At 38.7% G+C, this 15,877-nt stretch overlaps 1 pseudogene; it reads left to right on the top strand.

Moving 5' to 3' along the window:
* The first annotated feature begins 5,429 nt into the window (after window positions 1–5,429).
* On the top strand, window positions 5,430–6,618 carry LOC101097630 (annotated as a pseudogene).
* The last annotated feature ends 9,259 nt before the right edge of the window (window positions 6,619–15,877 follow it).

The following is a 15,877-nucleotide window of genomic DNA, read 5'->3' as shown; positions in this document are numbered from 1 at the left end:
CCTCTATATTTTGTACTTCATCAGTTAACTAATTTAAGTCCAAACTTGTTCCATCTTTATTTAACAAATGATCGATATCCACTTTAAGAAAAATTAGAAAATATAGCAAGTAAGCAAGATGAGTAAGAATAAAAATTAAGTATAAATCATCCCTTCATTCCAAACATTTGAAGAAAACCAGCATTTCCATTTTGGTAAATATCTTACCAACCTCTTCTATGCATACATATGCTGGTTGAATATTTATGTGCATTTTTTGCGCATGCATACAAAATGTAATTATATATATATATATGTATGTATATATATTCTTATGATCTTATGAACTTTATCCAAGTTGCAACTTTGTAAATATCTTTAAATTTTTAAGATATTTATTCCCGTATTCTTTCATGTGAAATGGCTTCACAATATGCAGGTTTTAGATGTAACAATACTGTCCAAGGTAAGATAGCCATGTAACAAACCAGTTCAAAATGAAGTGACTGTAAACAATTGTTCTTTTGCTCACATATCTGCAGTTTGAAAGAGCTCAGCAGACTTCTCTCTCTCTCTACTCTGAATCAGCTGTAGTGGCTCAAAGGCTGGAGGCTGGTTTCATCTGAAATCTCATTCGCTTACATGAACACTAGATGCCACTAGAATGCCCACAGGTGACCTTGCCCTGGAGGCGGGGCTTCCTCACAATATGGAAACACAATGGACTGGGTTTTGAGGAAGAAAATTCCAAAAGAGAGCCAGATACTGCCTTTAAACATCACTTTCATCATATTCTATTCAGTGAGAGAGCCACAAAGTCCTACCTAGGTTCAGGGCAAGGCAAAACAGATTCAAACTGTAAATGGGGGAGAGACAAGGTTAAGGAAGAGCGAACGGGACTGGAATTTTTTTGTTCTTGTTTAAATAGACTTCACACCCAGCATGAAGATCAACACAGGGCTTGAATTCATGACCCTGAGATCAAGACCTGAGGTGAGATACAGAGTTGGTCACTTAACTGAGCGAGCCACCCAGGCACCCCTGGACTGGGAATATTTTTTGAAAATATTTTGGGAAATTACTGTTGCCACAGCCATAATTCATGTAACCTACTTAATACTGTTTAAAATTGCCACCGTTATAAAAAAAAATGCTGCAGAGACATTTCTCAAATATACATTTGTGAGTATTTACATAATCATTTCCCTAGGATACATTTTGAGAACAGTGATTACTGGGTCAAAGTTTACCCACAATTTTTTTTTAATTTTTATTTTTTAAAGTTTGTTTATTTTAAGAGACAGAGAGAGAGAGCACGTGCACAAGCAGGGTAGGGGCAGAGAGAGAGAGAATCCCAAGCAGGCTCTGTGCTGATAGCACGTGGGGTTCAGTCTCACAAACAATGAGATCACAACCTGTGCCAAAATTAAGAGTCCGACGCTCAACCAACTGAGCCACCCAGGTGCCCCAAGTTTAGCCCCATTTTTAAGGCTTTTGGTAGATATTGGCAAACTGCCATTTAGAAACGTGATGGCAATTTTTGACCCTGATCACCAGTCTATGAATAGAAAAACCTATTTCCTAACTCCAGCCTTAAAGACTGGGTATTATCAGACTTCTTAATATTAGCCAGTGCTATATCATTGCTATTTAAACTTGAACTTCTTTGACCAATAGTACATTTGAACATTTTATATGTCTACTGATTATTTGTATTCCTTCTTAGACATTGCTTTTTTCTTGGCCTTTGATCACTTTTCTTTTGATCTCTCTTAGAAGTTTTTAGAGTTTTCCGTATTAAGTACATTAAACCTTGTCATATATATTGCCATGCTTTTTCCAATTTGTTATTTGCCTTTTATACTCTACATAAAGTTCCTATATTTTCCTGTACTCAGAAGAATATTCATTTCTTAATAATGGTTTGAGGCCTTCTTCAAGACATACATTACATAAAAATTAACCTAAATTTTCTTCTAATACTTTTTTTTAAGATTTAACTTTTATGTAAACTCTTTAATAAATCTGAAATTTTGGTATTTGGAAAGAAATAGAAAATACATTTATTTATTTTTCTAAATAATTATCTTTTTTCTTTAAAAGCATGTGTTTAATAATTCATTTTTTCTATTATTTTAGAGGTCACCTTTATCACAAACCAAATACTTATACTACTTCATAATTTTTAAATTTTCTATATGGTTACATTTATCTGTCAATTCCAACTCATTTGTCTAGCTAGTTATTCTTCTTATTCCTCAATGTATTCTTATTACACTATTACAGACACTGATGCTTTATGGATAATGATATATAAACCTTGTTTCTTAAAGCCATTTGAAAATCTGATAGAAGTTTTGGACTCTCTACCCAAAAAAAGATTTTCTCTACCTAGTAAAGTTCTCTACCATGACATCGTTTTCATCAATTTCCTACAATTGCCCATCTCTGAGACCCATGAAAGAATTCTTCTTTGCACATCTCTTATTAATTTAAATCCTGAGTATTTTATTATTTAGACTGTTATTGTGAATGAGCTCTTTTCCGTTTAATTTTCTGTTATGTTAGTTTGTTTATAACATATAGGAAAGCCGTTGATTTTTTTAAACAATTCTTTTTTTATCCATCTACCTTTTTGAATTCTTTCAATTTCAAATTTAAATGTTTTCATTTTGAATGAAGAAGTCATGGGGATGAAAGCTAAACTAAGGGATACAGTCAATGGTATCGTGATAGTGTCGTGTGGTAGCTATCCTTGTGGTGAGCACAACACAACGTATAGGGTTCTCAAATCACTATGTTATACACCTGAAACTAATGGAACATTGTCAGCTAAACTTAAATAAAATAAAATGAAAATGAATGTTTTAATTCTTTTCTGTGTTCTATGTAGACAATCAAATCATCTGCACTGAGTATAACATTGCCTTCTGTTTTCTGGTATTTAAATATGATATGTATCATGTTAGAGTGTTTAAAACATACGTCCTGGTTAGAATATCTAAAACAATGCTAAGCAATAATGGAGATAATATACTTATTATTGTTCATTTTTAATGCATAAGTTAAATGGGAATGCAACTAGCTTTACCTGGCTACATGTGCAAGATAAAACCTCCTTACTATATTTAGTTTTTCTGTTTTTCGTAAGTTTTTGTTCTATTCCCAGTTTATTAGCCATACATGTCTTTTCAAACTTTGAGATATAACTAGTTATAAAATTCACCCTTTCAAAGTGTACACTTAGTAGGCCTTAGTATATTCACAAAATATGCAACCATTACCCTTAATTAATTCCAAAACATTTCATCACTCCAAAAAGAAACAATTCATTAGTAATCACTCCCTTTCCCCACTTCCCCCAGGCCCTAGCAACCATCAATCTACTTTCTGTCTCTATGAATTCATCTATTTTGGACATTTCACATAAATACTTTCTTATTGAATTGAGCCCATTATTTCCAAGTCATAGAGATACTTCTGAATTCTGATTCTATTCCAGATTACATGAGCTATTAATTGTGAACTGCTAGATGAATGTTGATTAGTTTTATGTATTTCTCCGTGTTCTAAGTCATTAATAAATTTCAAACAGAAATGTGCCAATTATTTTTGCAACTTCCATGTAGGAATCTTCTGTTACATTGTTATAACAAGCTAAAAGCTTACTCATCTCCAGAATCATTTGTCTGCAGGTCTCTATTTTGCCTCCAAGCATGTCCTAAAAAACTGTGAGTGATTAGCTAAGAACATGTTGTTTCTGGTATACCAGCAAAACCCTGCCAAATCCTGAAATTAAGGTTTTTTTCAACAAAGTTTATTCTAAATCACCACATAGTAACTCCTACTAATCAATACACCCTTTTCTCTCTGTGAATAAATCATCCCTTTCATAACAAAATTCAGACTCTTCTCTAGTATCAACTACAAATCGAATGACCCACAATTTTCAGATAAAACCTTTAAAAAAATACGAAATTGTTAGTTTTTTCCTACTCTAAATTCTGTAACCTCTCCTTTTTTCTATAATGTCTCAAAAATCACAACTAATGTGGCAATTGCTAAATCACCACTTTGGCGTCCACTTTCTCATACACTAGAGCCTAGGTGGAGAAGGGGTGAAAGGGACAACAGTATAATTCACAGCACTCTGCCAAGTTGCTATTAATTATTATAATCAACAATTCAATTTATCATTCCTCACCTGCAAACATTTGGTCACTATAAATTATCATGAGAGATGAAGAGTCATGAACTCTGACAAGTATGGTATGGAGAAGGGCCCAAGGAGTGGTCCCATGGAGCATTCAAGGTCTTCCAAGCCCTGTCCCTGCAGAGTCCAGTGACCTACCTTGAGGTAGGGTGAGTCCTGGCCACCAGTCCCGGCAGAGTGGGAGGGTTGGAGGCTGTTCTGTCCACCCAAGTTCCTTTCACTGTTCAGCTACCCCCACCCCCACGAACCCCCCAGTGTTATTAGCTCCACCTGGGCATGAAAACAGAGATGGCTTCCCACCAGGGTGGAGCTGCAGCTTCCCATCTATTAGAATCAGCTCTTTCTAATAATACCCTCTTGTAAAAGAGCTTGACATCCCCAACCCACCAGAGCTCTGGCGTACTACAGATGTGTATGTACACATATGTATACTATAGAACCAAAACAAAAATGGAGTCACGTATATTAAAGACAAAATGGAACTGGGCTGTATAGTCTCATTAAAGAAAAACAAAACAGACTTACCTAAGTTACAGAAATTTACAGCTCTTCTTAGAAATCAGCAAAGGATGCCAGCCAATCCCCCAACACCATGTCTGTTAACATCATCTTTGGACTTCCTTGTTGCATTGACTCCACTACCCTGATCCAAATAAGGAAGAAAACCATCAGGCAATCATTCTGAAAAAGCCAAATATATTCTGCATTTTGCCTTATTAAAACCCTTTAGTCTGTGAGCAACTCGGAACTCATACCTCTGGGTAGGCTTCAGTTTCCCAGTTTGCAGGTCAAAACTGTTGCAATAAATTTGTCTTTCTGCTTTGTTTTATTCAGTATGCAGAGTTTGGCGACCTGTGTGCACCTAGGGGCCAGCACAGAGGTACATAGTGAATGACTCATCCTCTTCCCCAATAAAGAAATGACACCCACACAACAACAAAAACTTTAAAAAATGGGGAGTTGGCTGGGGGGAGAGGAGAATGCTTCACGCTGTGTGGCTCCGTAAGCCTCACAGGTAGAACTCTCTCTAGAAGCAGGAAGTACTCGCCTATGCGCAGATACTGCATTAACACCTGATGGGTGTGGCTGCTCTGCACCAGGTGTTTGACGGGAAGCAGTAGAGACACTACCGCATCCCCTGGGATTTGCCACCAGGAGCAGCACCTGAATCAAGATCACGGATCTTGAAGCCAAGATGGCTTAGATTCAAGAAAAACAAGGCCACAATACACCGCCTATGCCTGATGAAGTCTGTCTAAGCTTTAGAGAACACATTACTCCAAAAGCTTGCGATAGCGGGCTGGGAGAAGATGTTGATGTGGCCAAGATTAAGTGATGCTCAAATTGGGTTTGTAGATTTTCTATCCCAGGAGAAGTCAACACTACTTATATTACAAATGACAGCCTGAATTCACTACTCTCACCACCTATAGTTCCTGGTGTCATCAGATACAAAGGTGCCAAGATCCAGCTCCTGAATCTCCCAGTTATCAGTGAGGGTACCAAGAATGGGGAAAAGTAGAGGAAGTCATTGCAGTGGCCTGAGCATATAACTTGATCCTGATTGGTTCCTGGTGTTCTGAAACCGTTGGAACATAAGAAGATAATTGAAAACAAGTTGGAAGGCTTTAGTATTCACTTGAACAACAACCCTCCTTACATTGGCTTTAAAAAGAAGGATAAGGGAGGCATTAATCTCACAGCCACTTGCTCTCAGAGTGAGCTGGATGCTGAAATTGTGAAGAGCATTCTGGTTGAATACAAAATTAATAAGGCCGGTGTGGCTCTGCATAGCGATGCCATAGTAGAGGACCTCGTTGGTGCGGTAGAAGGAAACAGAGTTTATATCAGCTGTATCTATGCGTCAAATAAGATTGATCTGGTCTCCATTGAAGAATCGGGTATCATCTATAAGGGGCCTCACTTTGCATCCATCTCTGCCCATCGCTGATGCAATTTTGGCAACCTGTTGGAAAATATCTGGTACTAACAAAAACTAGTGAGGATTTACACGAAACCCATAGCCCAGTTGCTCGATTACATATCTCCAGTGGTGCTGCCTTCCCCCAGGATCACATGGAAGATTTCTACATGAATAATCACAAAAGCCTTATCAAAGAATTTAAATATCTTTTGGTAGGGGGGGGGGGTCTCTCTGTGAAACACGATTCTCAAAAAGTGGGATAATACCATACATTGGAGAATGAGGATGCCATTCAGGTTGTGAAGAATTGAACCCTTCTCCTTTCCCCATCTGCCAGGCCAAGCACAGCAGCTTTCCCCATGACTAAGCATTCTACTCCAGGTCTCTTCTGGCTTTGGCAGCCACAAGGAAGATGGAGGCACCCACAAGAAACGTCACTTGTTTTGGAGGCACCTGGGTGGCTCAGTCAGTTAAATATCTGGTTCTTCTTTTCTGCTCAGGTCACGATCTCACATTCGTGAGATCGAGCCTTGCATCGGGCTCCATGCTGACAGCCTGGAGCCTGCTTGAGATTCTCTATCCCTCTCTCTCTGCCCATCTCCCCCTTGTGCTCTCTGTCTCTCTCTCAAAATAAATAAATAAACTTAAAAAAAAGAGAAAACTTGTTTTATCTTAGTGTTATCTTGTATATTGAACTGCATAAAGGACCTGGTAGAGGGGGAAAAAAGCCACATTGGGTGAGGATTTCACAAATATCTACCTGGGGATTCATAATTAAGGCAGTCATTGGGTGATAAACATTTTTGAAATCTTGTTCAGGGCATGTGTATGCAAATCTGAAATATGTAAACAAGGACACCTATACCTGAGGTGAGGTTAATGAATGTTTAATGAATTCATGAGTGACATAAGCTTTCAGAGACAGTGTTCATTTTGATTTTAGTGCAAAGAGGACGCATCAGTAATTACTTATTTAAAATTTTACCTTTCATCATTTGAATAATGGGAAATAAAGACAGATCTCAATATGTCCTGTTGCTGAAGAAAATGACGAAACACTGGGGCGCCTGGGTGGCTCAGTCAGTTAAGCATCCGACTTCGTCTCAGGTCACGATCTCGCGGTCCGTGAGTTCGAGCCCCGCGTCAGGCTCTGTGCTGACTGCTCAGAGCCTGGAGCCTGTCTCCAATTCTGTGTCTCCCTCTCTCTCTGCCCCTCCCCCGTTCATGCTCTGTCTCTCTCTGTCTCAAAAATAAATAAATGTTAAAAAAAAAAAAAAAGAAAATGACGAAATATTATAACCACCAAAGGGGGGAAAATGTTGTGGAAGTCCATATAACAGCAACTTTGTTGCTTCTAACTATGTTTATAGAAATATGTTAAGTGTAAGCTTTTTGGCAATCCAAATATTTCATGTTTGATCTGTGAATATGATGGGTAGGAACTGTTACAAAACAGAAGAAAAGGTGAGTCCTTAAAATATTCATTTCTAGAATGTGTTCATGACCTTTTGTGCCTTGTGCCACATAATGATTTATTCATAGAGCATTGATAACAAGGGTGACATAGTCTAATACACAGTGGATCAAATCATTGAGCTGGGATATGGAAGATTGTAATTCTCATCTTAGCTCTCATTACCTGTGTGACCCTGGCCAATTCATTCACTCATGCACTCAACATTTCAGAAAACTTCTTGCATGTGCTATGAACTCTACTAAGCAATAGGATGTCGCGGTTAACACAACTGCCCTGACTTCATAAAGCTTACATTCCAGTCATTTAACCTCTATTCAAGTCAAGACACATAATTCCTTTAGTCTCAAGTGTCCTTGTTTATGAACTAAAAGAATTGGATACTTATAATATCCTATCAAATGCTCCTGAACCTTCATCAATCAAATATGTGCTTTCAGTCATGTTTTCTGTAATGATTGCAGGTCGTCCTGAGTTATGCACACCAGGTTGCAAGATCCCTATGTGGCCACTAGCAACTGTCCCTTGAGCCAGTTGGTATTTTTGCTATATGATATGTCCAATGCCATCACAAAACTTGCTAAACAATGCAGGTATGCATCCCATAGTCGCGAGATTTTATGTTCCGTTCCATAACCCAGAGCCTTCCAACCAGCGCAAACGGGCTATGGGGTCTGAGCAGAGAGCAATTCTCTTCAGTGTCAAGTGATCTAACAAAGTATGGTTGGCTGGTGCTTGTGGTCTCCTAAGGCAAGCAGCCTTATCTGTTGCCTTTCATGTACTGTATTCATATATTATTTTTAGATGTGTCATGATGTAAAAGATTTTGAAAAGTATTACTCTAACCAAGTTATAAAACCAAAAATGCAAATTACAATGAAGGTAAAGACATCAAAGGCGGAAGATATTTAGGAAAAGGTCACAGTCAGGGTCACCAAAACTAATTTAATATTATCTGTATAAAATTGGAACCAACAGATCTCAGGCTATTTCCAAGAGTTTAAAACTATGCGTGAATATGACATTGAATCTAAAGTGAAGGAGTGAGTGGGCATCTTTTGTCAAGAGTCTCAAAGAAAGCTACAAATTCATGATTTCAGTTTATGAGGCTGTAACCCCTTCCTCTCTATTTCATATATTTATAAATACATTCTCTAAAGGGGCTATAAAATAGCCTCCATATTTGTAAAGTTAAATAACATATAGTATCAGTTCTAAATCCCACTGGTTATGTCCATGAAACCCCAAGAAATAATTATTTTTTTTAATTTTTTTTTCAACGTTTATTTATTTTTGTGACAGAGACAGAGCATGAACGGGGGAGGGGCAGAGAGAGAGGGAGACACAGAATTGGAAACAGGCTCCAGGCTCTGAGCCATCAGCCCAGAGCCCGACGCGGGGCTCGAACTCACGGACCGCGAGATCGTGACCTGGCTGAAGTCGGACGCTTAACCGACTGCGCCACCCAGGCGCCCCTCTTTTTTTTTTTTTTTTTAATTTTTTTTTCAACGTTTATTTATTTTTGCGACAGAGAGAGACAGAGCATGAACGGGGGAGGGGCAGAGAGAGAGGGAGACACAGAATGGAAATAATTATTTTTAAAGTGCCCTTCCTCTCACACAGCCACTGCCTTAACCCACCTTTCAAGTCTATCAGCTGATCCACCTGTCTGTTGTCTCCAGGGTGTTTCCCTGTTTTCTGCAAGACATTTTAAAGGCTCCCCTTTGTCTGTATAAATGATTCCCACAGAAGGCGGAATGCACAGGACACTATAATCTCTAATTATTTCATGAGGGATTTGTATGTTTTTCAAGTGGATTTTCTTTAAAAGTGAGTAGCAGTGATCAGCTGAATGATATAGCAAACGGTCTTTCTTTTTAAAATTTTTTTAAATGTTTATTTATTTTTGACAGAGAGAGAGACAGAGCATGAGCAGGGGAGGGGCAGAGAGAGGAGGAGACACAGAACCCGAAGCAGGCTCTAGGCTCTGAGCTGTCAGCACAGAACCTGAAGCGCGGCTCGAACTCACAAACCGCAAGATCATGACCTGAACCAAAGTCGGACGCTCAACCGACTGAGCCACCCAGGCACCCCAAACACAGCCTTCTTGATCTGAATTCAGCCTTTCTCTTTAGTCTCATCTCTTACCATCCCTCTTTCAAACAATTCTAAACTGTTTACGGTCCCCCCCAAATATTGATGCATCAAATACTAATGCATCTGAAAATGCCTTTCTTTTGCCTATTAACATCCCACATCTCAGGCACCTGGGTGGCTCAGTCAGTTAAGCGTCTGACTCTTGATTTCAGCTCAGGTCATGATCTCATGTTTCGTGAGATCAAGCCCCACATCGGGCTCCGTGCTGACAGCTTAGAGCCTGCTTGGGATTCTCTCTCTGTCTCTCTCTGCCCCTCTCCCTCTCACACTCTCTCTCTCAAAAATAAATAAAAAATCTTTAAAAAAGTATCTCCCCATCTCTGCTTGTCAGGCACTTAAATGGCACCTCTCTGATCTTCACAGATAAAGCGTATCACTCTGGGTTTTGCATCTGCTGCCCTTATAACACAAGTTAAAAGTATGTTTATGTCCATCTTACCACTAAATAGGATCTTTCTGAGTGTGGAGATGATGGATTGTGTCTTGTTCAGCCAAGGTAAGGCCCAGCATATATTAGGTACTCAATAAACATTAAATTAAAGGAACATTTTTCTGTAAGGTTTTTCATAATATTCTTTGAAGCTTTAGAAATGGAAGTCTAATTGAGGATCCTTGTAAGATAATAGGATGTCAACCTTGAAAAAATGTTTTCAACTCCTTGCAGAATTAACATATTCACTCAGTGTAGTGAAAGGAAGGATTTGAAGTTACAATGACTATATTCCTTTTTCATTTCAGCAATGAGTGTGAAACAAACAGTGTGCTAGGTATTGAGAATTAAAAAGATAAATAGGGGCAACTTGGTGGCTCAGTCGGTTAAGTGTCTGACTTTGGCTCAGGTCATGATCTCAAGTTCAAGCCCCGCATTGGACTCTGGGCTGAAAGCTTGGAGCCTGGAGCCTGCTTCAGATTCTGTGTCTTCCTCTCTCTCTGCCCCTCCCCCACTCACACTCCACCCCCCCCCCCCCCGTCTCTCTCATTCTCTGTCTCAAAAAATAAACATTTAAAAAAATGTATCTGGTTTTTGAGGGGTGCCTGAGTGGCTTGGTCAGTTAAGCATTTGACTTTGGTTCAGGTCATAATCTCATGGTTCATGGGTTTGAACCCCACATCAGGCTCTGTGTTGACAGCCTGGAACCTGCTTTGGATTCTGTGTCTCCCTGTCTCTCTGCCCCTCCCCTGCTCGCTCTCTCTCTCTCTCTCTCTCTCTCTCTCTCCTTAAAAAATAAACATTTAAAAAAAATTTTAAACTTTTATCTGGTTTTTGATATTCATAAAACCTACCCAAACTTCACTCAAAAACTCATGAAAATAAAGGGGGAAATAATGGTTTCAATATCATCAATTCCAAAGATGAATAAAAATCAATACCAGTATCTGGAAGGAAATTAATGTGAACTGGTAAACTGCCAAGATTCTAGTTAATGTTATACCTTGCCTTTGTTTCACAAAATAGACTCAGCCTTCAGTAACACAGCAGATGCTTCAAGATTCTAAGCAAAATTATTTTAGACCTAAATTCAATACTTGGCTATAACAGAGAAGCCATCTCCAAAGGGAGCTCCCGGAAATGTTAGCCTATACCATCCTTTTATAAAGAAAATAAGATAAGGAGAGAGTTTTGTTCCCAATATTGCCAAAAAACAAAAAAAACCCAACAACAACAACAAAAACAATGTTGGCGTTTCTTCTGAGTGCACCAATGTGGGTCATAGGGTCATATGCCGATTTCTGAATCCATCACTGTGGCCACGAGAATTAAATGACTTAATTGGCCAAACTTAGGTTATCTCTCCATACCTGCTAAGAGAGCAGTAAGGGCAGGCGGTCATCCACACCTAAACTCCACGGACTAAGAGTGGGCTCTTCTAAGTCTCATCACATCATTGGCATAAGAAGAAAGAGAAAAATACACTAAAAAAACAGAAGCCCACTATAGAGTAAAGAGGGAGAAAAAGTCCCTTCTGCATTATTTCTCACTAGGACTATGAAGACTATATAATCGTAGGTACTGTAGGTAGGGCAAATCATGTCTTATTATAACTATGAAATCATGTTCGACCTCACGGATGCTACAGAAAGACCTTGGAAATCCCCAGGGATCCACACACCACATGCAGAGAGCCATTTCTATAGAAATACTTCTGAAATTTTGATGTCTGCTAATGACTTGGAGATTCTCGATAAAATATAGATCGTCATTTTGTTGGTCTAGGATGGGTCCTTAGAGTCTTTACTTCCAACAAGCTCCCAGACCCTAGTAATGCTGCTGGTCCATGGGGGCAGTAGCATGAGCATTAGCTCTGAGGAGCGAAACCTAGAACAGTAAGAACATAATTGACTCGCAGAAACAGAAATCCAGAGGCAGAAAGAATTTTGTGATTGGTGTACTGTTTTCTCCACCCCCCACCTACCATGTCAGTTTTGTTCTAAGACTGATTTCACCTTGATCATGGGATGTCTACAAGAAACATTTGAGCTCTTTTGTGTCTAGCTAGAGAGAACACTTACCCTAAATTAACCAAAAGCTTGATCTCATGTTCCCCGGACCTATCAAAGCAGTTCCTGCAGCCAGAAAAATGCCATCTCATCTACTGATTGATTCAGAGCTGGGATACGTGAGTCATTCACTATCATTACACATATATTGCTATAAACATATATATGGGCAGATGTGTGTGTGTGTGTGTGTGTGTGTGTGTGTCATGTAATGAGTGGGATGAAGTCGCAGGCATGTTGGGCTTCCAAGCTAAAGCAGAAAGTGAGAGTAGGAAACATAATTACCATGGAGTAATGGCAAAATAAAAATGTTCACCAATATCTGGTAGCTACAGTCGGCTAAACAGGAGGATGAGGGGAAAGCCTACTGGAGCCTGAGTCTGGATCTTTAAAACAGGGTCGCACACTTTTTTTTTTTTTTACAAAGAACAAAGTAGTAAATATCTTAGGCTTTGAGGGTCTCTATCACATATTCTTCTCCTTCTTCTTTTAAATGTTTATTTATATATTTTTGAGAGAGAGACAGAGTGTGAGCAGGGGAGGGGCAGAAAGAGAGAGGGAGACGCAGAATCCGAAGCAGGCTCCAGGCTCTGAGCTGTCAGCACAGAGCCTGACACAGGGCTCGAAACCACAAACCGTGAGATAATGAGCCGAAGTCGGATGCTCAACCGACTGAGCCACCCAGGTGCCCACGCATATTTTTTCTTCTATTTTTGAACAACCTTTTAAAAAAATGTAAAAATCCTGCCAACAGGAGTTACCAACAATGCTTTATAGGAAGTAGGCCTGGAAGAGGTGAGAAGATTAGGATATAGCCAGTGAGCAGACACCAAGCCAAGCTGCCCCTGTCCTGGTGGATGAATCTGCACTAACCCAACATCTTTGTCAAATCACTGCTAGTTCCCCTCTGCCTCTTCCCAGTGTTCCCTCTCCCCTTCTTTCTAAGATGTTCCCAGTTTTTTTTCTTAGCTTCTAATTAAAAATAATTGCCTTTGGAGCACCTGGGTGGCTCAGTCATTTAAGCACCTAACTCTTGATTTAGGCTCAGGTCATGATGTCACAGTTCCTGGGATGGAGCCCCACGTCAGGCTCTGTGCCTCTCTCTCTCCCTCTCTCCCTTGTCCTCCCCCTCTCATGCTCTCTCTGTCTCTCTCTCAAAATAAATAAATAAACATAAAAAATGCTTGCCTTCTCAGACTCCCTTGGATGTAAAGTTGTCACATTGATACAAGGAGGACAAGAAGATGTATGGAAAATACGTCGTGGAAATTCCCCAACTTTTGTGCAAGTTTAAATAGAGATGACATGCTCTATCGACCTTTGCTCTTTTCACTTCCCTTTCTCCCTCAGGATGCATGGAAGTATAAGAGCTCTCTGGAGTCTCTGAGGATGAAAATCACATGCTAACAATAGGGAAGCAGAAAGTTGGGAAAAGCTTGGACACCTATGATTTCACGGACAGCCTGCGTCCAGATTTCTCTTATGTGAGAAAAACTAATCTCTATTTGATGAAACCATTATAGCTGGCCTTTGCTCCTTCCACTGATTCTGTTACAAAAGCCAAAAGTAATAATAACTGATACATCATTGTGGAGTGGTGGGGTGGGTTGAAACGTTGTTATGAGACACAATAGGATCCAGTCTGAAGCAAAGATCCAGGTAAAAGCAATGGCAATTTTCTGAATCCTCTAAAGGGAAGAGAGAGATAAAAGAAGAGAAAGGGGATAGGCAGACAGGTAGGGGAAAGGAGAGGGAGATGAAAAGGTAAAAAAAATTCAATCAAAGAAGTCAGCATACAAAATTAGAACGCTCATCAGGCAAAGCCAGCCATCAAAATAAAATTCAGATTATGAATTTACTGCATAAGTTATCAGAAAAATCAGATAAGAACTTTAAAAATAACAATGTTTAGCTTTTCACAGACATAAATGAAGATATAATACCCGTTAAATGCAGAAACAACTTTTGCAATGAAAACAAGTAGAAATGACACGGAGGTTACAAATGACACATAAAGTATGATGACACATAGAAGTCGGGAAAACACACAATATATTTGTTGTGAATAAGTACATGTAAAATAATGGTATGAATTATGCATAGGATTGATAAACAACAAATTCAAGTGAGTTTCTATTTCTGGGAGGAGAGGAGGAAGGAAAATGTGATTGACAAATGGTCTGTAGGAGGTTTCAGTAGTATGTAGAGTATTACTTCATCTTCCAGATTGTAAGTCAAGAATAGAGGAATGTTAGAATTGATAGAGCTGGCTCATGCATACATGGGAATAAACTGTGTGTTCTGTATATTTAAAATATTTAAGATGCTATTGTGGTGGATACATGTCATTATACATTTGCCCAAACCTACAGAAGGTACAACACCAAGAGTGAACCATAATGTAAATAAACCATGGACTCTCGGTGATGATGTGTAGGCCCATCAGTTGCAACAATGTGCCACTCTGAAAGGGGATGTGAATGAGGGAGGAGGCCATGCACGTGTGGGGGCAAGGGTAAATGAGAAATCTTTATACCTTCCTGTCAATTTTGCCACGTACCTAACACTGCTCTTAAGAAAATAAAAGCTTGGGGTGCCTGGGTGGCTCAGTTGGTTGAGCGTCTGACATTTGATTTCAGCTCAAGTCATGATCTCACTGTTTGTAAGATCGAGCCCTGCATCAGGCTCTGTGCTCACAGCACAGATTCTCTCTCTGCCCCTCCCCTACTTGTGCTTGCACGCTTGCCCCCGCTCTCTCTCAAAATAAATAAATAAAAACTTGAAAAAAAGAAAAGAAAGTCTTTAAATATGTAAATATATAATATTTAATTTTAAAGTTTTTTGGAAGTGCTCAACAAATTTTTCCTGCTATTATCACACACAGTTTTCTATGAAGGATAAGTGAAGAGATTTGAGATTCTATTATAATTACAAAGCATTTTGTTATTATTTGTTTGATTTTCTTTTTTCTTCAGGTCGTGAGGAAAGGGCATAAGGAGCAGCAGTGATTACTAATACACTAACTGTTTCAACTCCCAAAAGGTTCTTTTTTTAAAAATTTCCTTTATTCTTTTAATTCCAGTATAGTTAGCTGTGTTATGTTAGTTTCAGGTGTAGTGATTCGACAATTCTATATATTACTCAGTGCTCATCAAGATAAATGTACTCTCAATAAATATATATAATATTTTAAAATAAAATATATTCCAAGTTAAAAACAAATAAAAGGCAATATCTATATTGCTTTATCACAATATTCACATCAGGGAAAAAAAGAATTAAATGCCAGAAACATTTTTAATAAGAAAGTAGATATAATAAAATACATTTCATGTTGATATAGAGACTGTTACTCCAAAATAATATAATAGTCATAAGTATGGATACACTTAACAACCTAGCTTCAAAAAATACATGGGAAAAATGGTGACACTACAGGCAGAAATTGAATACCCTACAATCACAATGCTCAGACATTAATGAACCAAGTAAACAAAATTAAATGAGGATATAGATATCTTGAATAACACAAATAAGGAAATATTGTCATAGATATGCATAAACCTGCAAGTAACATATGCATACAGAAAATTTACAAACATTGACCGTGTATTTGGTCTTAAAAATCGCC

This window comes from Felis catus, chromosome A2 (assembly GCF_018350175.1).
Source record: "Felis catus isolate Fca126 chromosome A2, F.catus_Fca126_mat1.0, whole genome shotgun sequence".
NCBI lineage: Eukaryota > Metazoa > Chordata > Mammalia > Carnivora > Felidae > Felis > Felis catus.
This window is presented reverse-complemented; position numbering and strand designations above follow the sequence as displayed.